The sequence below is a fragment of the Schistocerca serialis genome, chromosome 12 (assembly GCF_023864345.2).
Source record: "Schistocerca serialis cubense isolate TAMUIC-IGC-003099 chromosome 12, iqSchSeri2.2, whole genome shotgun sequence".
Classification (NCBI taxonomy): Eukaryota; Metazoa; Arthropoda; class Insecta; order Orthoptera; family Acrididae; genus Schistocerca; species Schistocerca serialis.
The window spans coordinates 16,225,197-16,250,604 of record NC_064649.1 but is presented as its reverse complement, the minus strand read 5'-3'; the positions used below and the strand labels follow the sequence as shown (position 1 = coordinate 16,250,604).

The window sequence follows — 25,408 nt, the reverse complement described above, 5'->3', positions numbered from 1 at the left end:
GCAGGACTTGGATTCACACTTAAAATCCACACAAAAAGTATGGATGGAACTCCACGTATAGTATGTCAGTACATGTTTTATTGTCAGAGGCTCCTTTTGCCATATGAAGTAATTTTAATTAATGACTACGCATACCGCAATTCAACCATTACATTTGCGATACTAGTTAATCAAAAATGGTTCAAATGGCTCTCAGCACTATGGGGCTTAAAATCTGAGGTCAGCAGTCGCCTAGAACATAGAACTACTTAAACCTAACTAGCCGAAGGACACCACACACATCCATGCCCGAGGCAGGATTCGAACTTGCGACCGTAGCGGTTACGCGGTTCCAGACTGTAACGCCTAGAACCGCTCGGCCACTGCGGCCGTCCAGGGGAGTGTACACACAAATTTAGGCATTTGCTACAGTCCGATCAACGAACGACTGCTGTCTGCGCAGGTGGAGGGACGGACAGGGGCTGCATTGTTGCCCGTAGCAAGTGACAACGTGTGTATACGTGCTGTGCTCTTGAAGAAAGCATGTATCCTGAAACTTTGTTCTCTCGCTTGCTTAGTAGAATTTGTCGCTTACCACCACCATCAGCAACTCGCAAAAAATCGAATAAAATTTCCATTGGCTGACTGTTCTGTCGGTTCTTGGTAGAATATATTGTATACAGGGTGAAAAGTATTTAAACCGACAAACTCTAGGAGGTCGTAGTGGACATCAAAGCAAATATTTTTCCCTAATGCCATTTTTTCTTATGAGGATTATTTAAACCGGTGGAGGCCGTATTACGATCTTCAGTTGTTAGAGGGCGCATTACGCTCTTCAGTTGTAGGCAGCTGCTGTGCACCAGTGTAGTAGCGCATTGTCTCTGTTCACTAATGGAGCGATACACCTGGAGTGAGTACACTGATATGGTTGGTGCGTACTACGTAGCGCACCACAGCGGACGAGCTGCGCAGCGGGTTTTTCAAAAACAATATCCTAATCGCCGTATCCCGCATCATACGACCTTTGCTGCTGTGTACCAACGTCTACGTGAGACCGGGTCATTTAGTAGATTACCTGGACAGGGACGCCGTCACACGGTAAGAACGCTGCAATTTGAGGAAGCTGTCTTGCAGCATGTGGAGCGGTATCGTTCAATCAGCACTCGTGCAATTGCACGTAACTTGGGGACGAATCAGACGAATGTAAGAACAGTCCTTCGAGAGCAATTGTTACGTCCATTTCACTTACAGCGTATCCACAACCTGGAACCAGTTGATTATCCAACCAGAGCACAGTTTTCGCAGTGGTAACTTGAACAGTGTGAAATGCATCCAACATTTCCATCCTCTGTGTTGTTTACCGATGAAGCAACGTTTGGGCGTGATGGAGTCTTCAACATTCACAATTCGCATGTTTGGAGTGAGGATAACCCACATACCACAGTTACTAGCGCTGATCAAGTGCGGTTCTTCGTTAATGTGTGGGTCGGTGTTCTTGGGAACTGTTTAATTGGCTCGTATCTGCTACCTAGGCCATTAAATGGCAGGCACTATCACAATTTTCTCGTCTCCCCACAAGACAACGCATGTGGTTCCAACACGACGGGGCGCCGGCACATTTCAGTCGTCGTGTGCGTCGATTCCTTGACCGACGGTTCCCAGAAACGTGGACTGGCAGAGGTGGTCCTGTACCGTGGCCTGCTCGATCCCCAGTTATGTCCCCTCTGGACTTTTTTTGTGTGGGGAGAGATGGGCAACCTTGTTTGCTCAACTCCTGTTGCATCAGAAGAGGATCTGGTTTCCCGGATAGTAGCAGCAGCAGGAACAATTCAGGATACTCCTGGAGTTTTTGCCCGTGTCAGACAGAACATGATCCGACGGTGTAGCCTTTGTTTACGTGTCAATGGAGGCATTTTTGAAAATCTACTGTCACTGAAATTAGGTTGTGTTAATGTGCTGTCTCTTGGCCATAAAAAATGGGCCGGCCGAAGTGGCCGTGCGGTTCTAAGCGCGTCAGTTTGGAACCGCGTGACCGCTACGGTCGCAGGTTCGAATCCTGCCTCGGGCATGGATGTGTGTGATGTCCTTAGGTTAGTTAGGTTTAAGTAGTTCTAAGTTCTAGGGGACTGATGACCTCAGTAGTTAAGTCCCATAGTGCTCAGAGCCATTTGAACCATAAAAAATGGAAAAGTGTTTGTTGGTTTAATTAATTTTCCGCCAGAGAAATCTTCCTCTACCGGTTTAAATACTCCTCATAGGAAAAAATGGCACTAGGGAAAAATATTTGTTTTGATGTCCCCTACAACCTCCCAGAGTTTGTCGGTTTAAATACTTTTCACCCTGTATTATGAATGAAACACACAACACGGGTGTAATAAACAACTAAAAACTAAACTTAACTCTTCCCTAACAGGCCATCAAGACCCATTGGTACCGACCTGCCACCGTGTCATCGTCAGCCCACAGGCGTCACTGGATGCGGAAATGGAGATGCATGTGGTCAGCACACCGCTCTCCCGGCCGTAGGTCAGTTTACTAGACCGGAGCCGCTACTTCTCAGTCAAGTAGCTCCTCAGTTTGCCTCACAAGGGCTGAGTGCACCCCGCTTGCCAACAGCGCTCGGCAGACCGGATGGTCACCCATCTAACTGCAAGCCCAGCCCGACAGTGCTTAACTTCGGTGATCTGACGGGAACCGGTGTTGCCACTGCGGCAAGGCCATTGGCTACTATATTTATTATTTGTTACATGAACCGGTTTTCGGCTGTTACGCCATCATCAGGTACAAAGATAAGTGTGTGGTGCAGTGGAATTTTGTTGGATCAAATATTTATAACTAGAGCATGTACAGAGACTCTCCATAAACAGAGATGAAAACGTTAATGCTAGAATAGGAATAAAACAAGCGAGGTTATTTCAGTGTAAATGCGATGTGATATTATTTAACTAAGATAAAGTATGTGACACATTAACTAATGAACTACAGAAAAACTGCAACAGTTGTACAGAGAACAACTTAACTGAACAATAAGCTTTGCTGAGATATTCCAAAGATGTGGCTGAATAAAATAATCTTGTCTTTAATAGATCATAAATTACAAACAGATATGATACAATAGTGACTTTAAGCGAGCGAGTGATGTCTGTCAACTCGAGCTTGACACAGAATGACCAGACACAGTTCCTTTCATCACCACTTCTAACAGCAGGTACTACTCGTAACCCCATCCAGGCCATGCTATAAATTACCCCTCTTTCTCACATGCTCCATTTCCTCTACTTCAGTTACTGTAATTTCTCTTGTTGTCTGAAAAATTTTTATTTTGTGTAATCACTCACCTACATAATATCAGTATTGCACCTTATGTGTTCGTAATTTATGAGCTGTTAACGACAAGATTAATTTGTTCAGGTACAGCTTTGGAACATGTCACCAAAGCTTATTGTTCAATTATTTTTCTTTTACATACAACTGTTGCAATTTGTCTGTAGTTCATTAGTTAATGTGTCACATATTTTATATTAGTTAAATCTACATCTACATCTATACTCCGCAAGCCGCCTGACGGTGTGTGGCGGAGGGTTCCTTGAGTACCTCTATCGGTTCTCGCTTCTATTCCAGTGCCGTACTGTTCGTGGAAAGGAGGATTGTCGGTATGCTTCTGTGTGGGCTCTAATTTCCCTGATTTTATCATCATGGTCTCTTCGCGAGATATACGCAGGAGGGAGCAATATACTGCTTGACTCCTCGGTGAAGGTATGTTCTCGAAACTTCAAGAAAAGCCCGTACCGAGCTATTGAGCGTCTCTCGTGCAGAGTCTTCCACTGGAGTTTATCTATCATCTCCGTAACGCTTTCGCGATTACTAAATGATCCTGTAACGAAGCGCGCTGCTCTCCGTTGGATCTTCTCTATCTATTCTATCAACCCTTTCTGGTACGGATCCCACACTGCTGAGCAGTATTCAAGCAGTGGGCGAACAAGTGTACTGTAACCTGCTTCCTTTGTTTTCGGACGGCATTTCCTTAGGATTCTTCCAATGAACCTCAGTCTGGCATCTGCTTTACCGACGATTAATTTTATATGGTCATTCCATTTTAGATCACTCCTAATGCGTACTCCCAGATAATTTATGGAATTAACTGCTTCCAGTTGCTGATCGGCTATATTGTAGCTCAATGATAAAGGATCATTCTTTCTATGTATTCGCAGCACATTACACTTGTCTACATTGAGATTCAATTGTCATTCCCTGCACCATGCGTCAATTCGTTGCAGATCCTCCTGCATTTCGGTACAATTTTCCATTTTTACAGCCTCGCGATATACTACAGCATCATCCGCAAAAATCCTCAGTGAACTTCCGACGTTATCCACAAGGTCATTTATATATATTGTGAATAGCAACGGTGCTACGACACTCCCCTGCGGCACACCTGAAATCACTGTTACTTCGGAAGACTTCTCTCCATTCAGAATGACATGGTGCGTTCTGTTATCTAGGGACGATCTTACATCTCTTTACACGGAAATAACCTCTCTTGTTTTACTCCTATTGTAACATTAACCTTTTCATTTTTGGATATGGACTTACTCTGTACATTCACTAGCCTGAAGTATCTGATCCAACGAAACTCCACTGTACCACAGACTTTTCTTAGTACCTGATAAAAATGATAGGAGCGTATGGCATTGTTGGCCGGGAGGCCCCATCCGGGGAAGTTCGGTCGCCGAGTTGCAAGCCTTATTGCAGTCGACGCCACATTGGGCGACTTGCGTGCCGGTAATGAGGACAACACAACAGCCAGTTGACAGGTGGCTACACTGAGTCACAGCGCCAGGGATTGCGCCAAATATTATTATTCCGCCGCCTCCACTGGTGCAGTAGTAGTTCAGAGGATGTCGAGGGGAGTTGTTGTTCTGTTGGGCGAGAGAGTAGATGCTGTTCGGTTGGTGTAGTGTATAGATGGAAGAAGTTGCAAATGTGAGAGTGTATCTGAGGAGATGGAAAATTTTTGTCAATATATTATCAGGTTAAAAAGGTTGTGGGGTGCGTCCTGTAAGACCTTCAGTACACACACCATCAGATTATTTGACTTGCCGCTCTAACGAAGTAGGCGAGTGTCAGCAATATGTCTCGTGGTCTTATCGTGGCGTGTTTATCTTCTGCCGTTAGGTCAGATTATACAAAGGACACTTGCACGCTTAGAGTAGCAGATTGACGGTGACCAACTTTAAACAGAACTTGATTAATTTTCACACACATTTATTAAAATAATAACAATCATAAACCTTACTTAACATGATTCTGGTTGCTATTTACAACTGACAATCTGAAGTTCCTTTGGTCTTGGTACGTTAATCTTATTCTCACATATCTCTGATACTTGACAAAGTGTCTATACATTTATCTTCATGGCTAAGTACAGGAATATGGTAATCTTATTAGGTGCAGATTGAAACTTGACCATAGACTGGTACAGACAAATGCAGACTGGTGCAGACAAATGCAGACTGACTAATCAGAGGTCTGTACACTCGTTATAATACATCGTGCGTTCAAGTATCACTGCGCGAGTGTGATCCGCGAGGAGAAAAGGTTCTACTTTACCAGCAATCTCACTGGCTGCGTTACATATTAATACGCAGATCGGCGGAAGAAGAATTTGGTCCATCTCTAAGGCAGCGCCATCTCGTAGTGCGGAGGCGGACGAGCGCTGCGCCTGCGCTGTTGTGCTTAGCGGGGCGCGCTCTAGTGGGAAAGTTGTGTTCGCGCTGACTACGTGGAACTATGTACACAACGAAGGTATTACAGTTTTCTTTAATGACAATGCCTCTTGCTCACAGGTACAGTCAACAAGGCATCTGGATCGTGTTCATTTATTAGACTTGTGATTCTGGTTTCTATGTGCAACTATAGTATTTCTGGTTTTTCAATTAGTTCACTGTACATGGTGTTTAAAATATTTGTGATATTGAGAAAGAACCGAGCCAGATACATGTACGTTGAGTCACACTACCGCACACACACAACAGTTACACTTGTGCTTTGTTGTTTCGTAGCTTTTATAGCTGCAGGGGACTTAAATAATCAATTATGTTAATGGAAATTCCTTGTCATTCTTTATTTTTATTTTACGCAGTCAGATTGCGTGCTAATACTAGTCAGGGCCAACCGGTTACGAGACTTCGTAACCGGTCACACAGCTACTAAAATTATTGCATTTATTCATTAGTTCTCATAATTAAGCCCCCATGCACAGTTCACGAGCGGAGAAAATCTCCAACCTGGCTGGGAATCGAACCGAGGCCCACTTGCATGGGAGGCAAGCACGTTACCACCTAGCTTCTTTTTTTTTCATCTCGTTTTGTTCGCTTTCGTTCGTTCCATCTGCTCGGGGCGGACGTCGTAAGACATCCGTTTACGTTCGTTGTTGATCGATTAACTCAGTTTTTTTAATTACAGAGGGCAGCTAACCCTCTGACCGAACACGCTGAGCTACCGTGCCGGCTAGCTAAGCGGGCGGACTTTAGTACCTGGCGATGGTGTAACAGCCAAAAACCGGTTCGTGCAACAAATAACAAACACTGTAGAATATTACACCAGTGTTCAATAACAATTCTCTAAATGAACTCTCTACCATGCTGGCATTGGCTACGACATCCACAGCAGAGCGCTCAGGACACTGCTGAACATCCACTGGTTACCGAAGAATGCGTGACGTAGGCGTGGAACGAGCCTAAACTTGTCAGCCACCGTCCACGACTCCGGCTAGTCTGCCGCACAAACATGGGCACGCTGCCCGGCGCCCGACAATGGCCCACTGACCGCGGCCGCCAGCCGCTCACTGTGCGGTCTCGCTGCAGGCCTGCCAACCTTGCGAAAAGCTGTAAATCAGCGGTCCGGCCGACCCCATCAGATCTGAGATCTGGGCGCAGAACCTGAACCTGCACCCGTTTCCCGGGCCGTCGCTGCCGCTGCCGCTGCCCCGCGCTCCAGCCGGTGGGGACTCGCCCTGAACTCGATAGATCGGCAACGCAGGTAAGGCCAGCAGCCGCACACGTTCTCCGAAAACACTCCACTCGACCTGACGGGATACCGATTCGATTCTACACAGAGTACGCGAAAGAACTTGTCCCCCTTCTAACAGCCGTGTACCGCAAGTCTCTAGAGCAGGGCTTCCCAACCTTTTCAGCTGGCGGACCCCTTCTTCAGTCGAAAATACATGGCGGACCCCTAGTCAGTCAAGAGCACAGTAACTTTAAATTTCAGAGCGAAACCCATGGAACTGAAAGCTTCTTAATGCAAGTGCCATGTTCCCAATGACCCCCCTTCCCCTCCCCCCTCCCCCCCGAAGTATCAATAGACTTCGGTCTAGAGGTGAATGAAAACAACTTGAAATTAACGATCCAATTTGAATTACCACTGTATCCAGACACTTGCTAGTGGATTTACTCCCTTTGTTCAACACATTATAGCCTGATTAAAATTACTTGGTAATTGAAATTTCACACGATGGAGCTGTCTTCCTCTAAGAGCAATCAACGTCGTGTGCAAACTGTTCGCTGTGGACAAGCTGCTGCTTATGGTCTGTTCACTTCCACTCTTTGGCTACTGTTATGTAAGGAGCATGCTTATTTCTAACAGTCGTGTGTGTGTGTGTGTGTGTGTGTGTGTGTGTGTGTGTGTGTGTGTGTGGTTTTTCGTGAAATCTGAAGAAAAATGTTCAAATGTGTGTAAAGTCTTCCTTTGCTCGTCCTCCCTCCTCATTCATTTCAACTAGAAACTTCCCTTGTTGTGAAGGCGATGCAGAAACTGCACCCTTCTTCAATGATTCTGACTTCAGCCACCGATCCATGAATAAGTATTAATAATTAGAAGTAATAAAGTATGAAGTAATAAAGTAAGAAGTAATAAACTGGTCAAAAATCGACTTATGAAACAGGTAGTGTACTGACAAAGCAAGTTTAACATTTAATGATGCCTAGTACCGCATACGTGCCAGCGAGCGCTGTGATTGGTCGACAAAGCTCGCTCCGCGCATGCGTAAAAGGTTTCAGCGCATCTAGCGCCGTGAGCCGGGGCACAAACGACCCCCGTATTGTTGCGAAACACTTGATCAGAGAAGCCGCATTATCTGGCACTAAAATGTGTATACGTTCTCACTTAGGAACCGCAAAGGTTGCTTGGGGATACGACCTGCAGTAAAAGTACACGTTTTTCACACGAAAAAAAAATAGTGATGAATTTGATTTTCACATTTTTATTCAATAATTTTACTCATTATTTTACACGATTTGGTGAAAGGTGGCCGCGGACCACCTAGAAAGAGCCGGCGGACTCCTAAGGGGTCCGCGGACCACACGTTGGGAAGCCCTGATCTAGAGGAACGGAAGGTTCCAAATGACTGGAAAAGAGCACAGGTAGTCCCCCAGTCTTCAAGAAGGGTCGTCGAGCAGATGCGCAAAACTATAGACCTATATCTCTGACGTCGATCCGTTGTAGAATTTAGAACATGTTTTTTGCTCGCGTATCATGTCATTTCTGGAAACCCAGAATCTACTCTGTAGGAATCAACATGGATTACGGAAACAGCGATCGTGTGAGACCCAACTCGCTTTATTTGTTCACGAGATCCAGAAAATATTACAGGCTGCCAGGAAGATGCCATTTTGCTTGACTTCCGGAAGGCGTTCGACATAGTTCCGCACTGTCGCCTCATAAACAAAGTAAGAGCCTACGGAATATCAGACCAGCTGTGTGGCTGGATTGAAGAGTTTTTGGCAAACAGAACACAGCATGTTGTTATCAATGGAGAGACGTCTACACACGTTAAAGTAACCTCTGGCGTGCCACAGGGAAGTGTTATGGGACCATTGCTTTTCACAATATATATAAATGACCTAGTAGATAGTGTCGGAAGTTCCGTGCGGCTTTTCGCGGATGATGCTGTAGCATACAGAGAAGTTGCGGCATTAGAAAATTGCAGCGAAATGCAGGAAGATCTGCAGCGGATAGGCACCTGGTGCAGGGAGTGACAACTGACCCTTAACATAGACAAATGTAACGTATTGCGAATACATAGAAAGAAGGATCCTTTGTTGTATGATTATATGATAGCGGAACAAACACTGGTAGCAGTTACTTCTGTAAAATATCTGGGAGTGTGCGTACGGAACGAAGTGGAATGATCATATAAAAATTAATTGTTGGTAAGGCGGGTGCCAAGTTGAGATTCATTGGGAGAGTCCTTAGGAAATGTAGTCCATCAACAAAGGAAGTGGCTTACAAAACACTCGTCCGACCTGTACTTGAGTATTGCTCATCAGTGTGGGATCCGTACCAGGTCGGGTTGACAGAGGAGATAGAGAAGATGCAAACAAGAGCGGCGCGTTTCGTCACAGGGTTATTTAGTAAGCTTGATAGCGTTACGGAGATGTTTAGCAAACTCGAGTGGCAGACTCTGCAAGAGAGGCGCTCTGCATCGCGGTGTAGCTTGCTGTCCAGGTTTCGAGAGGGTGCGTTTCTGGATGAGGTATCGAATATATTGCTTCCCCCTACTTATACCTCCCGAGGAGATCACTAATGTAAAATTAGAGAGATTCGAGCGCGCACAGAGGCTTTCCGGCGGTCGTTCTTCCCGCGAACGATACGCGACTGGAACAGGAAGGGGAGGTAATGACACACCATTGGGTGGCTTGCGGAGTATAAATGTAGATGTAGATGAAAATCGGGAAAACTTCGAGCCGAGCCAGAAGCCGCCGGCAAACGGGACGAATTAGCTGACGTTGACGTGGCGCTCTGTGTGTTTTGCGACGTCACTTTCTCTTACTTCTCGCTGAGGAACTATTTCGTCACGTGAAACAGAAATTAAGTTGTGCGATTTATCGGCGACGTGTCGCGCAAGGTAGAACCAATAGGAAGCAAGAACGCTTCCTACATCACAAGCAAAAAGCTGGAGCCAGAATGAGATTTTCACTCTGCAGCGGAGTGTGTGCTGATATGAAACTTCCTGGCAGATTAAAACTGTGTGCCGGACTGAGACTCGAACTCAGGACATTTTCCTTTCGCGGGCAAGTGCTCTACCAACTTTTTTTTCCGATGTAGTTCGCTGCGTTTGGTCTGGGCGGACGTCACAAGACATCCGTTCAAGTGGATCGTTGATTCTGTGACTCATTTTTTTTTGTTACAGAGAGCACGCAGTCCTCTGACCGAACACGCTGAGCTACCATGCCGGCGTCCAACTGAGCTACCCAAGCACGACTCACGCCCCGTCCTCACAGCTTCACTTCTGCCAGTACCTCGTCTCCTACCTTCCAAACTTCACAGAAGCTCTCCTGCAAACCTTGCAGAACTAGCAGGAGAGCTTCTGTAAAGTTTGTAAGGTAGGAGACGAGGTACTGGCAGAAGTGAAGCTGTGAGGACGGGGCGTGAGTCGTGCTTGGGTAGCTCAGATGGTAGAGCACTTGCCCGCGAAAGGCAAACGTCCCGAGTTCGAGTCTCAGTCCGGCACACAATTTTAATCTGCCAGGAAGTTTCAAAAAGCTGGAGGTCTGCAGAAATCAAGACGACATGTTGTAATTGCAGTGTTCGTTAGAAGCTCATGTTCGATGGATTTTATATTATACCTTATACCCAATGAATACGAGGTCAGTTCAAAAAACTGTGCAATATTCGTAATTTCGCGCTAATTCTGTGTTCGAGCGAAAACCTGTTGGCAACCATACACACGTTTATGTTTAATGTGCAGTTACAATGAAATGAACACCCTTAGCTGCTTAAAGGCGTTGATATATGTCAACGGGGACGGATGAATATGTGTGCCCCGACCGGGACTCGAACCCGGGATCTCCTGCTTACATGGCAGACGCTCTATCCATCTGAGCCACCGAGGTCACAGTGGATAGCGCGACTGCAGGGATTTATCCTTGGCACGCCTCCCGCGAAACCCACATTCTCAACGTGTTGTCCCGCACTACAGTCGTAGTGCCCCCGCCCATTATACTCATTACTCGGGACGCGTTGCCGATTCCCCTAAGAGTTCGGGCACTGTTTGTGCATTCGTACAGAAGAATAAGATAGTCCGAAAGAACAGATGCCATCTTGGTATATATATAGTTAAGGCTCACAGGCCACTTGACCATCTTGACTATCCGGGCGGGGACTACTCAGGAGGACGACGTTATCAGGAAAAAGAAAACTGGCGTTCTACGGATCGGAGCGTGGAATATCAGATCCCTTAACCGGGCAGGTAGATTAGAAAATTTAAAAAGGGAAATGGATAGGTTAAAGTTAGATATAGTGAGAATTAGTGAAGTTCGGTGCAGGAGGAACAAGACTTTTGGTCAGGTGAATACAGGGTTATAAACACAAAATCAAATAGGGGTAATGCAGGAGTAGGTTTAATAATGAATAAAAAAATAGGAGTGCGGGTAAGCTACTGCAAACAGCATAGTGAACGCAAGATAGACACGAAGCCCACGCCTACCACAGTAGTACAAGTTTATATGCCAACTAGCTCTGCAGATGATGAAGAAATTGAAGAAATGTATGATGAGATAAAAGAAATTATTCAGGTAGTGAAGGGAGACGAAAATTTAGTAGTCATGGGTGACTGGAAGTCGAGAGTAGGAAAAGGGAGAGAAGGAAACATAATAGGTGAATATGGATTGGGGTTAAGAAATGAAAGAGGAAGCCGCCTGGTAGAATTTTGTGCAGAGCATAACTTAATCATAGCTAACACTTGGTTCAAGAATCATGAAAGAAGGTTGTATACATGGAAGAAACCTGGAGATACTAGAAGATATCAGATGGATTATATAATGGTAAGACAAAGATTTAGGAACCAGGTTTTAAATTGTAAGTCATTTCCTGGGGCAGATGTGGACTCTGACCACAATCTATTGGTTATGAACTGTAGATTAAACTGAAGAAACTGCAAAAAGTGGGAATTTAAGGAGATGGGACCTGGATAAACTGAAAGAACCAGAGGTTGTACACAGTTTCAGGGAGAGCATAAGGGAACAATTGACAGGAATGGCGGAAAGAAGTACAGTAGAAGAAGAATGGGTAGCTCTGAGGGATGATGTAGTGAAGGCAGCAGAGGATCAAGTAGGTAAAAAGACGAGGGCTAGTAGAAATCCTTGGGTAACAGAAAAAATATTGAATTTAATTGACGAAAGGAGAAAATACAAAAATGAAGTAAATGAAGCAGGCAAAAAGGAATACAGACGTCTCAAAAATGAGATCGACAGGACGTGCAAAATGGCTAAGCAGGGATGGCTAGAGGACAAATGTAAGGATGTAGAGGCTTATCTCACTAGGGGTAAGATAGATACTGTCTACAGGAAAATTAAAGAGACCTTTGGAGAAAAGAGAACAACTTGTATGAATATCAAGAGCTCAGATGGAAACCCAGTTCTAAGCAAAGAAGGGAAAGCAGAAAGGTGGAAGGAGTATATAGAGGGTCTATACAAGGGCGATGTACTTGAGGACAATATTATGGCAATGGAAGAGGATGTAGATGAAGATGAAATGGGAGATACGATACTGCGTGAAGAGTTTGACAGAGCACTGAAAGACCCGAGTCGAAACAAGGCCCCGGGAGTAGACAACATTCCATTAGAACTACTGACAGCCTTGGGAGAGCCAGTCCTGACAAAACTCTACCATCTGGTGAGCAAGATATATGAGACAGGCGAAATACCCTCAGACTTCAAGAAGAATATAATAATTCCAATCCTAAAGAAAGCAGGTGTTGACAGATGTGAGAATTACCGAACTATCAGTTTAATAAGTCACAGCTGCAAAATACTAACGCGAATTCTTTACAGACGAATGGAAAAACTGGTAGAAGCCGACCTCGGCGAAGATCAGTTTGGATTCCGTAGAAATACTGGAATACCTGAGGCAATACTAACCTTACGACTTATCTTAGAAGAAAGATTAAGGAAAGGCAAACCTACGTTTCTAGCATTTGTAGACTTAGAGAAAGCTTTTGACAATGTTGACTGGAATACTCTCTTTGAAATTCTGAAGGCGGCAGGGGTAAAATACAGGGAGCGAAAGGCTATTTACAATTTGTACAGAAACCATATGGCAGTTATAAGAGTCGAGGGGTATGAAAGGGAAGCAGTGGTTGGGAAGGGAGTGAGACAGGGCTGTAGCCTCTCCCCGATGTTATTCAATCTGTATATTGAGCAAGCAATAAAGGAAACAAAAGAAAAATTCGGAGTAGGTATTAAAATCCATGGAGAAGAAACAAAAACTTTGAGGTTCGCCGATGACATTGTAATTCTATCAGAGACAGCAAAGGACTTGGAAGAGCAATTGAACGGAATGGACAGTGTCTTGACAGGAGGATATAAGATGAAAATCAACAAAAGCAAAACGAGGATAATGGAATGTAGTCGTATTAAGTCGGATGATGCTGAGGGAATTAGATTAGGAAATGAGACGCTTAAAGTAGTAAAGGAGTTTTCCTATTTGGGAGCAAAATGACTGATGATGGTCGAAGTAGAGAGGATATAAAATGTACACTGGCAATGGCAAGGAAAGCGCTTCTGAAGAAGAGAAATATGTTAACATCGAGTATAGATTTAAGTGTCAGGAAGTCGTTTCTGAAAGTATTTGTATAGACTGTAGGCAAGTATGGAAGTGAAACATGGACGATAAATAGTTTGGACAAGAAGAGAATTGAAGCTTTCGAAATGTGGTGCTACAGAAGAATGCTGAAGATTAGATTGGTGGATCACATAACTAATGATGAAGTATTGAATAGAATTGGGGAGGAGTATGTGGCACAACTTGACAAGAAGAAGGGACCGGTTAGTAGGACATGTTTTGAGGCATCAAGGGATCACAAACTTAGCATTGGAGGGCAGTGTGGAGGGTAAAAATCGTAGAGGGAGACCAAGAGATGAATACACTAAGGAGATTCAGAAGGATGTGGGTTGCAGTAAGTACTGGGAGATGAAGAAGCTTGCACAGGATAGGGTAGCATGGAGAGCTGCATCAAACCAGTCTCAGGACTGAAGACCACAACAACAACAACAACATATGCAATAGGTTACACTTACTAATATTGAGAGATAACTGCCAGTCATTAGACCACGCATTTATTTTCTGCAAATCCTCATTGGTTTGTTCACATCTTTCGTGTGATACTACTTTCCTGTAGACTACAGCATCATCGGCAAGGCCGCTGTCAATACCATCAACCAGATCGTTTATGTAAAGCGTAAAAAGCAGCGGACCTATTACGCTGCCCCGAGGCACACGTGAAGTTACTCTTGTTTCTGTCGAAGTTACCCCATTCGGGACGACATACTGCTCCCTGTCTGTTAGAAAACTTTCTTTTCAACCGCATATGTCATTGGACAGACCGTAAGCGCGCACGTTTTGTAGCAAGCGACAGTGCGGAACTGAGTCGAACGCCTTTCGAAAGTCGAGAAATATGGCGTCAACCTGGGAGCTGGTATCTAGAGCCTGTTGTGTAACATGCACAAAAGGCCAGCTGTGTCTCGCATGACAGCTGTTTCCTAAAACCGTACTGGTTTCTGCAGATGAGCTTCTCAGAGTGTAGAAAGGTCTTTATGTCTGAACACGAAATATCTTCCATGATTCCACAACAAATCGATGTCAGTGAAATTGGCCGGTAATTATGTGCATCCGATTTTCTACACTTTTTATAGATTGCTATGACCTGGGCCTTCTTCCAGTCCCGTGGAACTTCCGCCGTTCCAATGATCTCTGGTAGATGACGGATAAGAATGGTGCTATATTTGTAGCATAGTCAACATAAAATCTTACGGGGATACCGTCTGGGCCAGATGCCTTTCTGGCGTCTAAGGATCTTAACTGTTTTACAATCCCAGACACACTAACCACTATGTCAGCCATCCTTTCGTTTGTTCGATAATTGAAAGGGGGAATTGGTGCTGTAGTCCTCTATCGTAAACGAGTTTTTGAAAGCTAGGTTTAGAATTTCGGCCTTCTGTTTATCATCATCAGTTACATTACCCGTACTGTCAGCAAGAGAAGTTATTGAATTCCTTGTAGCGTTCATAGATTTTTACGTACGACCAAAATTTTTTGGGGTTATTTTTAGAATCTGCATATAAAATATTCCTTTCAAATTCGTTAAAAGAGTCTCTCATTGTCCTTCTGACAACTGCTTTCATTTCCAAGACGGTCTTCGACGTCTACCGGTAACTTCAACGAAACTGTGCTTGCTAGTCGGAGACTGACTCACCGGGAGATTGCAGAAGAATGTGTAAGGTAGCAGTATTTTGCAACTTACTGTAACATAATAATTGTTACAAAGATGAGTTAGATATCGGTTATTATGTTACTTATCAGGCAATCAGCCTATTGAAATTAATATAGGGAGAAGCGTCTTAAGTCCTGTAGCGAGCGGACGTCGTGTTTTCGGCTCTGCTGTAGGAGAGTAAATTCTTTTCAGTGTTCTGTGGAGGACTTTGAATAAGTCTGCCAGCTGCAACTGAAACTAGTATTCACATAGGGGAACTGTCATGTTTTACTGTTAGAGACAGGCTGATTCCGCTAATTACGTTTGGGAATACTGTCTCACAGGAAGCAGACAGGAGCAGAGCAATTTCCTCGAGCCACACTTTATTAAAGACGTTACTGGATTCCGCCTTTGGGCTGGTGAGTCCCGTCTTAACGAGTGCGAGACGATTGGAAAGAAAGCAGAATTCGCTTTTGAATAGGAGTTTACGAACAGGAAGCCTGTTCACGAAAACAAATTCATTTTGTTGCAATTGAGGCTCCTCGACGACGCAGACGCACCGGCAGCTCGCTGACCTGTCCACGACGCTGCATTTGGTAACGTGATGCTCAGCTTCGGCATTTAATCCGATATTACGGACGCCTGTGATTACCGGAGCTCAGTTTTCCAGCCACGCTCTTATTGAAAATTTTGTAATTGAAGTAGGTTTGTCTGACGTATTTTATGCCGTCTGACAAGCTGAGAGAGTAGAAAATAACAAGTACAGATGCGTTACCCGACCTTAAGAGTTAGTTTTGGAATTTAAGGACCATTGCCACTACTAGCTTGATTTTATCACTTATAAATGTATGTCTTTGTTCACTTAGATGTTAGGAAGATTATTGTTAAATAAATGTGTTCAATGCTATCCTTGTTTGTTTAGTAGCGATCAGTTCCCTGAACACTATTTAATTATTAAATATTAATCAAAATTAGTGAAGGGGCAGTTTTAATTAACAGGTTGGGTCTCATAACAGGCCTTCAGCCAGGGCCAATGACCCGATCCAGTAGGGAAAGTGAACAAGTAAAAGCATTCTTGTTAAAACCCCTCGGCGTTTGGCGGACCCGCATAGGGCCCCTTATCATCAATCATTGAAAGAAACCCCCTTCCAAATGTAAAATTTCAGTTAGATCATGCCATGAAATCCTGACACAGCTTCTTGGAATGCATCGTGTAGCAGCCAAGTTCGTTCCACTGCTCATGAGTCAAGACCAGGAAGACCTTCGCCTCGCGATCTGTGAAGAGCTTTTGGATCGCGCAACTGAGAACGAGATGTTCGTTGAGAAAATCGTAACTGGTGACGAGACGTGGGTCTACGCTTATGATGTTGATACCAATGGGTCGGGGAAGGTTCTCCAAGACCGAAAAAAATCTTGTCAGGTGAGGTCAAACGTCAAAGCTATGCTGATATTCTTTGACTTTGAAGGATTGATTCACCATGAATTCGTGCCACAGGGGCAAACTGTTAATCGACGGTACTATCGGGAGGTGTTGCGACGCCTGCGAGAAACTGTGAGAAGGAAACGGCCTGAAATTTGGTGAGACAATTTGTGGCTCTTTGCATCACGATAACGCACCCGCACATTCATCCCTGGAAGTGAGCTTACGGCACTGTGAGCCGGGAGTCCCCCATTCGGGGAAGTTCGGCCGCCGAGCGCAAGTAGAGAGCCTGTATAGGGAGAGAGTGACCAACCGGACTATACGGCGGCCATTTTTCTGCCAAACTCCGGGCGGGATTTTTGAATGGCCAGTAGTGGAGTAGTGGAGTACACACTCACCGAATCAAAAGCACAAGACAATAGGGCGAAATCATTCGTTAAATGCCTTTCTTTACAGCTATAATATACTCATAGTAGCCTGCTACGTACAGCACAGGAAAATTTGATACAGTGGCTGTAAAAATTATTCGTTACTTGCATTTATTTCCTTTAAAGTTCGTCTACTACACATAAGGCAATGAAAGTAACGTAAATAAAAAAAAAATGCTGTATAGCATTTGTTTTGTATCGGAACTGCATAACGCTAAAGATTTAACGTACCTGTATTACGTCAGATGAATGAAAGTCGTAAGCAGTTGTTTACTTGTGACATGCAAAAAGTGTGAGGCGTATTAGTACTTCTTGTCACGCCTTCTTATATATATATATAATTATTATTATTGGTGTTTTGCCCTTAAAGAGCGCATTTGGACTAAACTACATGGCCAGTTCCTTTTGCTGCCTTCCTTGCTGCCCAAACTTCCCTCATTCGCTCGCTGTGTTTCTGTTTCCGGTCCTCTGTCCATGCTTCTTGTCGGCTTCGTGTCTTCGGCTTCATCTTGATTGCCTTTTTGGTTGCCCATATTTCTTTCATCTTCTGGCTGTGATCTTGCTTGCGTTCTTCGGTCCATTTTATGCCTGTTCGTTTGTCGCATTGTATCTCATGTAGTTTACTTTTCTTAATGATGTTTCTGAACTTTATTCTGTCGTTTATTGTGTCTGCTGTTATGCTGAGCTGGTTCAGGTCGTTTTCTACCTCTGCCACCCATTTGTTGTTTCTAGTGGTTACCCAGTCAAAGATCTGTTTGGTCAGCCTGTGTGATGGCATTCTGTATAGGTGTCCATAGAATTGTAGTCTCCGTTTTCTAATCTTTTCTGTGATTGTCTCCGTATGTTTGTACAGTTCCTCTGTAGGTTTCTTGATCCATATTCCATTGTTGTTAGTTGCGCCAAATATTTTCCTAAGTATTTTCCGTTCTACTTTTTCTAATTGTCTGATACGTGTATGCCCTAGGATTAGTGTGGTCTCTGCTGCATATAGTGCCTCGGGGAGCACCACCGTGTCGTAGTGGCGTAATTTGGCTTTTTGTGAGATAGACTTCTTGTTGTAATGATTCCACACTACTTTGTATGCCTTGTCCAGTTTAGTCTTTCTTTCTTCATTTGAGTCTCTGTTATGTCCACTCATTTGTAGTGTTTCACCGAGGTATTTGAAGTTTGCTGTTTTGTAAATCGTGCCATACTTTGTGTTCAGAGATGAGATATATATATCAGGTAATGTTAAATGTAGGCTACTGTAATAACGACTAAATATAGCAAGAAAACTACCGTATCCCTTCTACCCCACAGTAAGTAGGCCTATTAAAAACTGTCTTCAAGAGTACCTACAATTATTTACTACGAATAATGTTTCAGCAACCACGAAAACTGCGGAAAACGTGCTTACAACTTGCCTGCGTCAACAGTCAGCCAATAATACTGAAACCAAAATAATGCCTAGTGTTCTGTTTCGGAACGAAACAATGTTTGACGCTGTAAAGTCGAATGAGCATGGCACAACAATTGCAGGAACTTTCCGTTTCCAGCAACGACTGTCAGGTGTTGGCTCCAGAAAAGCTTGTGGTGCTACCAGTATGCTCGCAAACGCTAATTACGTATTAAAAGCGATTTACAACTAAATCGAACATGCATGCACAACGTATAACAAGTCTCTCAATAATTCAAATACCTTTTAACCGTTTCCAAAAGTCCTCTGAACTTCAATTCAACTCAAAAGCAAGGCGAACATTGGAAGCGCGAGAGACGTTTGGCAGAAAAATGGCGCCAAACCTAATCAACCAATCACGGGCAACTTCACCCATGGCCACTCCCTCTGTATACAGGCTCTATAAGCGCAAGTAGTTACTGCATTCGACGCCACATTGGGCGACCTGCGCTTCAGAGATGGGGATGAAATGATGACGAGGACAACACCCAGTCCCTGAGAGGTTCGTTCGTGGCTACGGCACAAAAAATGAAATCACTGTGCTGCCACATGCTCCTTACTCTCCAGACCTGGCCCCTGCTGACTTGTTTTTATTTCCAGAGTTGAAAACCCCCGTTGAAAGGACGAAGATTTGCAGCGACCGACGAGATGAAAGACACTTCGCAGACGTAAGTTTGCGCGATCGAGCAAGAGCCGTACCAAGCTTCTGGAAGTGGAACCGGTGTTTGGAGCGGTGTATCCATTGTGGAGAAGAGCATTTCGAAGAAGATCATGCACAATAAAAGAAAGGTAAGCGTAGAAAAAATTTGTGGGCAATGTTCCGGAATTTTCTGAACAGGCCTGGTACATGTTGTTTCCTAAGCACCAGCACGTTGAATTTCTCGAGAAGAATTCGTTATTGGTATTATTTGAAGGGCTTATTTCAACAAAGTCATTTTTGTTGATATGGTACTTTATTTCACAGGTTCGCCTTGATCACACAAACCTTTGCACTTGTCTATTACAGGTTTAAGCTACTGCCGTCTTCAGATCTGTTACAAACAAAAATAGTGTGTAACCAACTAAATTCAGTCTGCTTATGCTAAATCTATAAAAGTCCTGGTGCTACATAAGAAAGATATAAAAATATTTACATGATTAATAGCCATGTATACCAGCCATACATACCATAAAATATTCTGATGTGGTATCAATGACAAAGTAAACGTGTGGGTACATAGTAAGTGGTGGTGATGCTCAGAATGCGTCTGGTAGTTATACAGAGTCCAGCAGAGGGCACTGCAGCTAGGCTACATGATTAACTGCCGGCCAGTGTGGCCGAGCGGTTCTAGGCGCTTCAGACTGGAACCGCGCGACCGCTACGGTCGCAGGTTCGAATCCTGCCTCGGGCATGGATTCGTGTGATGTCCTTAGGTTAGTTAGGTTTAAGTAGTTCTAAGTTCTAGGGGACTGATGACCTCAGTTGTTAAGTCCCATAGTGCTCAGAGCCATTTGAACCATTTTTGATTAACTAGTATCGCAAATGTAATGGTTGAAACGCGGTATGCGTAGTCATTAATTAAAATTACTTCACATGACAAAACGAGCGTCTGCCAATAAAACGTGTACTGACATACTGTACGTGGAGTTGGATCCATACGTTTTATGTGGATTTTAAGCGTGAATCCAAATGCTGCGTCTACAGATAATGAAAATCGCGTACAAAACAGGAAAAGCTCTTACTATGACAGGCCCATAAGCTCAGATGTACCTTCTAGTAACCGGCTAGCTCTATTGAGAATTAGATAGGGAAAATTTCTCTTAAAGCAGACTTTTGATTCATCTTCATCAGTAGGTTCATTATTAGACTCAGAGGTAAATTTCTTCTTCACTCTCTGGGGACGAAATTGTTTTTTAATTTTTTTTTAAGTGTGAATGCTATCCAAGTTTGTAACCAGGCCCTTTTACATCCCTTATCAAACTGTCAAAGCCCTCTTCTGATTTCACCCTCTTCAAAAAAAATGCTAATACTTTCGACTAGATCCACGGCACCGTGCGGGCTTGAATCCTATCTGTGTGGTAGAAAGCAGAAAGTAATCGTGGAAGGACTGCATGGTGGTCGGGTATCTTCAGAACGAGACTCCATTACTGCAGGAGTACCCCAAGGCTCAGTATTGGGCCCACTGCTCTTTCTAATATTTATAAATGACTTAGCACTATGTACAGAATATGGGAAAATACTCATGTTTGCTGACGACACCACTTTATCAGTTAGTAATCTCTCAGGGTATGTGTCAAATGAGGCTGCAAATAAAGCTTTTGAGGATTTGACAAACTGGTTTGAAACCAATGGCCTTACAGTCAACCTAAAAAAGACAAATTACATTCATTTCTCTTCTAACACAAATGTTAATGAAATGAACATAAAAATGGGTGAGCACGAGATTTTGAAGGCTGACTCCTCCAAATTCTTGGGTCTGCATATAGATAGCAAAATGAAGTGGCACCACCATATTCAAGATCTGTGCAAAAGGCTAAGCTCAGCAACGTTAGCCTTAAGAATAATTTCAGACACTAGGGAAATGAGCACAATAAAAACTGCATATTTTGGCTATTTTCACCAACTTATGGCCTATGGTATAATATTTTGGGGAAATCAACCAATAGCAAAGAAAATGTTCCATGCACAGAAGCGAGCAATAAGAATTATGTGTGGTGTACATCCTAGGCACTCGTGCAGGGATCTTTTTAGAGCTCTACAAATCCTTACAACACCTGCCCAATATATTTTTCCCTAATGTGCTTTGTTTAAAAAAATAGCAACTTATTCAAAAGCAATAGCTCATACCACAGTTATAACACCCAGTGGAAACTGGATATCGATTATGAGCTAAAAATGCAAAGCATGGTCAAGAAGGGGGTTTTATACAGTGGCACCAAGATTTTTAATGCCCTCCCACCGCACATTAAAGAACTGGTTGGAAACATGCCAAAGTTTAAAGAAAATCTGAAGCAGTTCCTTTTGAATGAATCTTGTTACAGTACAGATGAATTTCTTAGCAAAAATGCATAGAATCTCTTGTTTGTGCTTAAACCTTATTGTGTGACCTCTGCAATTGATTAATCATACTCTGTAAGTACAGTGGCACGGCGGAAATGCATATCCTCCTATTTCCATCTATTGCACTGCAAATTTTTTCCTTATTTTGTTACCTGAAGGTATAACATTTCTGTGTCTTTGTATGTTGTAATTGTTTTACTATTTGTATATATATGCATTTATGTCGATGGATAATTGGTTTGTTTTGTGAATATTATTTGTATTTATATGCTGGATCTGGCCTAGGGAAAACTATACTATCGAACGAATACATCGATAGGTCGTGTGGAGAACGAAAGTGTTTAGGATCTTTGGTAGTGTTAACTCTGCCGCGTGGAGCGCGGGCTGAGCAGAGAGAGTCTGGCTGGGGTAGTGCAGTGGAGCAGGTGTGTTGTGTGACGCTCCCGCGAGTTGCCGCGCTTTCGGGGTTGGGCAGCATGTAATTGCGCTCGACTTGCTATGATAGTTTCTGACACGGTGTCGCGGACGGGAAGCATTAGCTGGCGCACATCAAGAGCCCGTTTCGCCTGGTGACCGTGTCGAGAAGAAGGCGCGCCAACATCCAGCTTCTGCAACAGCGACGGCCGACAATGAGTGACTGTCGCCACCTCCTCGATCAACGGCTTCAAACCTTCAATCTACCAACAAGGAAGACTGGAAGCACGTAAAGTTTTAGAACTGTATGGCAGACCTCAGCTTTTCAAACTTTTAAAACTGTTCAAATCACAAAATTACAGCAACGTAGCATGAGCCTTTGTTGCTCATTGTCCCAATTGCATTACCAAGCAGGGTCCCTTCCTTTTCCGGAATGAACCCAAGTGTCGTTGAAATTCAAACGCCAGCATTAAAGCAATATTATTCTATTTCACTGCTTTAATTTCAAAGTTCAGTTAAAGTATTCATAGCTGGCTACAATATTTAGATTACACGAGCACAAATTAAGAGTGCGAGTTTTGTTAGCATATTTTAGCTTACCTGTGACTGCAGCTCAGCTTTGTACGTACTAAATTTTACTATTGTTAATTGTTCAGAATCATTTAATTCAAGTTTAAAGTTAAATCTCTTATTTCTAAATTGCGTAGATTCAAGTAGCTTTTAAATTATTGTTGAGGTAGTCCAAGACTAACCGTATTTTACTGAATTTCGATGTGCTTCAGAAAGAAAGCTCACTATTAACTTCAGTCACTAAATTAACTTTCGATTTTCCATTTTTATTAATTGTTTTGCTAAATTAAGTCAGAGTGTAGCGAAATTTATTACTTCTGACAAACTTTCAGTTTTCACACTACACGTGTCAACCTTCAATTGCCCCGCTTCTAGTGCTAATTATATGTGTAATAACCTTTCTTTTTCAGTTACTATAGTAATTGTCCATAGGACTGGCGACCGTAATTTCCCCCAAATCTCAAATATCTAATTACCGCTAGTTAATTGTTAATGTAACGGCCGCACATTTACTTTCTTTATTAACTTTACCCCTTTTCAAAATTAATTTCCACCAGTTTCATTTGCATTTTTCCTTCATTTAGATGAAACCCTTTCCTCCCTCTTTACCGACAGATTAACTTCGGTGACGATTGCTTTTCCCAAATTTCCATTAGGTACACGCGGTTTAATTTTTCACTGTCAATAAGGTCGATAAGTGAGGGGGAGGTTACAGTAACTTAATACAAGACCCAAATTTATGTATGTCTGTATATGACGCCTGTATAACTTAAGAACAATACCCAAATTTATGTATGAATGTATATTCTTTCAGGTGTCATGTATCTTAACTAATATGTAAGGGTATACGCTAAACTTCACAGTTTCTTTAATCTAACGACAAGATCAATGTATCTGTGCACAAAACAATAATCTGTAAAAACTTTGACTCGTTCTATATCCAGGGATATGTTTCCATATGGATCTATGGAACACGAAATAAATAAATAAATAAACAGTAACTCTTTGGAGAGTTTTGCCGCCCAGGATGATCGTAAACGTAATTTCATAGCAGGCCACTTGTACAACAAAGTAATCTGGATTCTTGTAGTTTTCTTGGAATACCAGTCGCCCAGTTTCTTCCAAACGTATCTACTTCAGAATCTTCGCTAGCTGAATAAACAGCCTTATATACTTCTCCAGTGTAGCGTCTATTACGCTCCGATGCATTTATTCGGCTTCCTCAACTGGTGCTCCTGAGAGGTTTTGTGGGTAGATGAGTAATAGGTTTCTTCAAGATAGTCCGTCGTAGACAGACAGAGAAAATGAACTGTAAACTTCTTGGACTGCAACCAAAAAGTTGATAGCAACGGATATTGACAGCAGAAGATGCGTGCACTTACTGCTGCTCGCTTGCTTCATGGACCACGACCTTACTGCCAGCGGGCTACCATGGTCCAGCGATACGGGTAGCCGAATCGTAGGAACAACCACAACGGAGGGGTATCCGCTGAGAGGCTAGGCAGACGTGTGGTTCCTGAAGAGGGGCAGCAGCCTTTTCAGCAGTTGCAGGGGCAACAGTCTGGATGACTGACACATCTGGCCTTGTGACATCAACCAAAACGGCCTTGCTGTGCTGGTACTGCGAACCGCTGAAAGCAAGGGGAAACTACGGCCGTTATACTCCATGAGGACCTGCAGGTCTACTGTATGCTTGAACGATGATGGTGACAGTTGGCAATACTCTCTTGGGATTTAAAGGTTGGCTACAGCGCGCATACACAAGCTCTGGAATCTAAGATATTGTTGTCGCGCCTCGCAGCGCACGGATTAACTAGTGGCAGTTTGGAGGCCAGTGTAGGAGTGCACTTGCTGTGGTGTCCACGTGTGTTGGGTGAGGGGTCGTCGCCGAGCTGCCGTACTGCTGTGTCCGCCAGCAGCGACACAGGATTTGGTATTGAGTTGATATTTTTTTATAATTTGCAGCGCGCTTATTAATTAAAAGAAAAGGGTTTGTGTATGTGCGTAGCAGCAGACGGTAATTTTGATAATGATAGGAGTTGAATTCGTAAGGGGAAACCATTGTTAGATTAAGTATTGATTTTTGTCATTGATTTCTTTTGTAATTGTCAGGGAATTGTTTCACTATGCATTCAATTGAGAAGTATTTCAGTCTGTCTCAAGAGTTTGATTAATTTGTAATATTGCTTTAATGCCACTGGAGGCAGATTTACAAACAAAGCGATTGTTCAAAGAGCTTCTAGCGTTTTGTTAATTGAATTAGAAAGAATCGCTTTCAGAATATAGTTTTGAAAAAAAAAAGGAATTACGTGTTTTGGTTATCATTTATCGAGCTTAGATTTGACCAAACCCTTTCTCTTGAATTATATGTAGTTGTAGTAAGCGGCAGCAACAGCAGGAGCCGCCATACAGAACATGCATTCCACTCAGCATGAATTATAGGTTTTTTTATGTTTTTGTTAAATAATGGAATGCAGCAGATCAAGCAGTGGCAGCAGAAAGACCAAGTAAGTTATTTGTTGCGCACAGGACCAAATAAAAAAAATAATAAAGTTTCGGCGATCTCTGTAATAGTAAAGTTAACAAGAGTACAAGCACGAGATTTTCAGTAGAAAACACGAGGTAAGAAGATAGAGCTCGCGACTTTCAATGGTATCCTCTTGGATAAATTATTCCGGACTCCCATTCAGATCTCCGGGCAGGGGCTACTCAGGCGGATGTCGACATCAAGAGAAAAAGAAAGGGCATTTTAGGGATCGGCCGGCCGCTGTGGCCGAGCGGTTCTAGGCGTTTCAGTCCAGAACCGCGCTGCTGCTACGGTCGCAGGTTCGAATCCTGCCTCGGGCACGGATGTATGTGATGTCCTTAGGTT

General features: G+C 43.4%; 1 protein-coding gene, 1 non-coding gene and 1 pseudogene across 2 annotated transcripts in view; all 3 read right to left on the bottom strand.

Annotated features, from left to right (window-relative positions):
• LOC126428355 (carbonic anhydrase 6-like) overlaps positions 1-25,408 on the bottom strand; it is a 313,905-nt gene that overhangs the window by 243,654 nt on the left and 44,843 nt on the right. The gene's annotated exons all lie outside the window — the stretch shown is intronic.
• LOC126428612 (5S ribosomal RNA) lies at positions 2,587-2,704 on the bottom strand (annotated as a pseudogene).
• Positions 10,801-10,874, bottom strand: Trnat-ugu (transfer RNA threonine (anticodon UGU)). The gene has a single exon. It is a non-coding gene; the product is annotated as a tRNA-Thr (tRNA).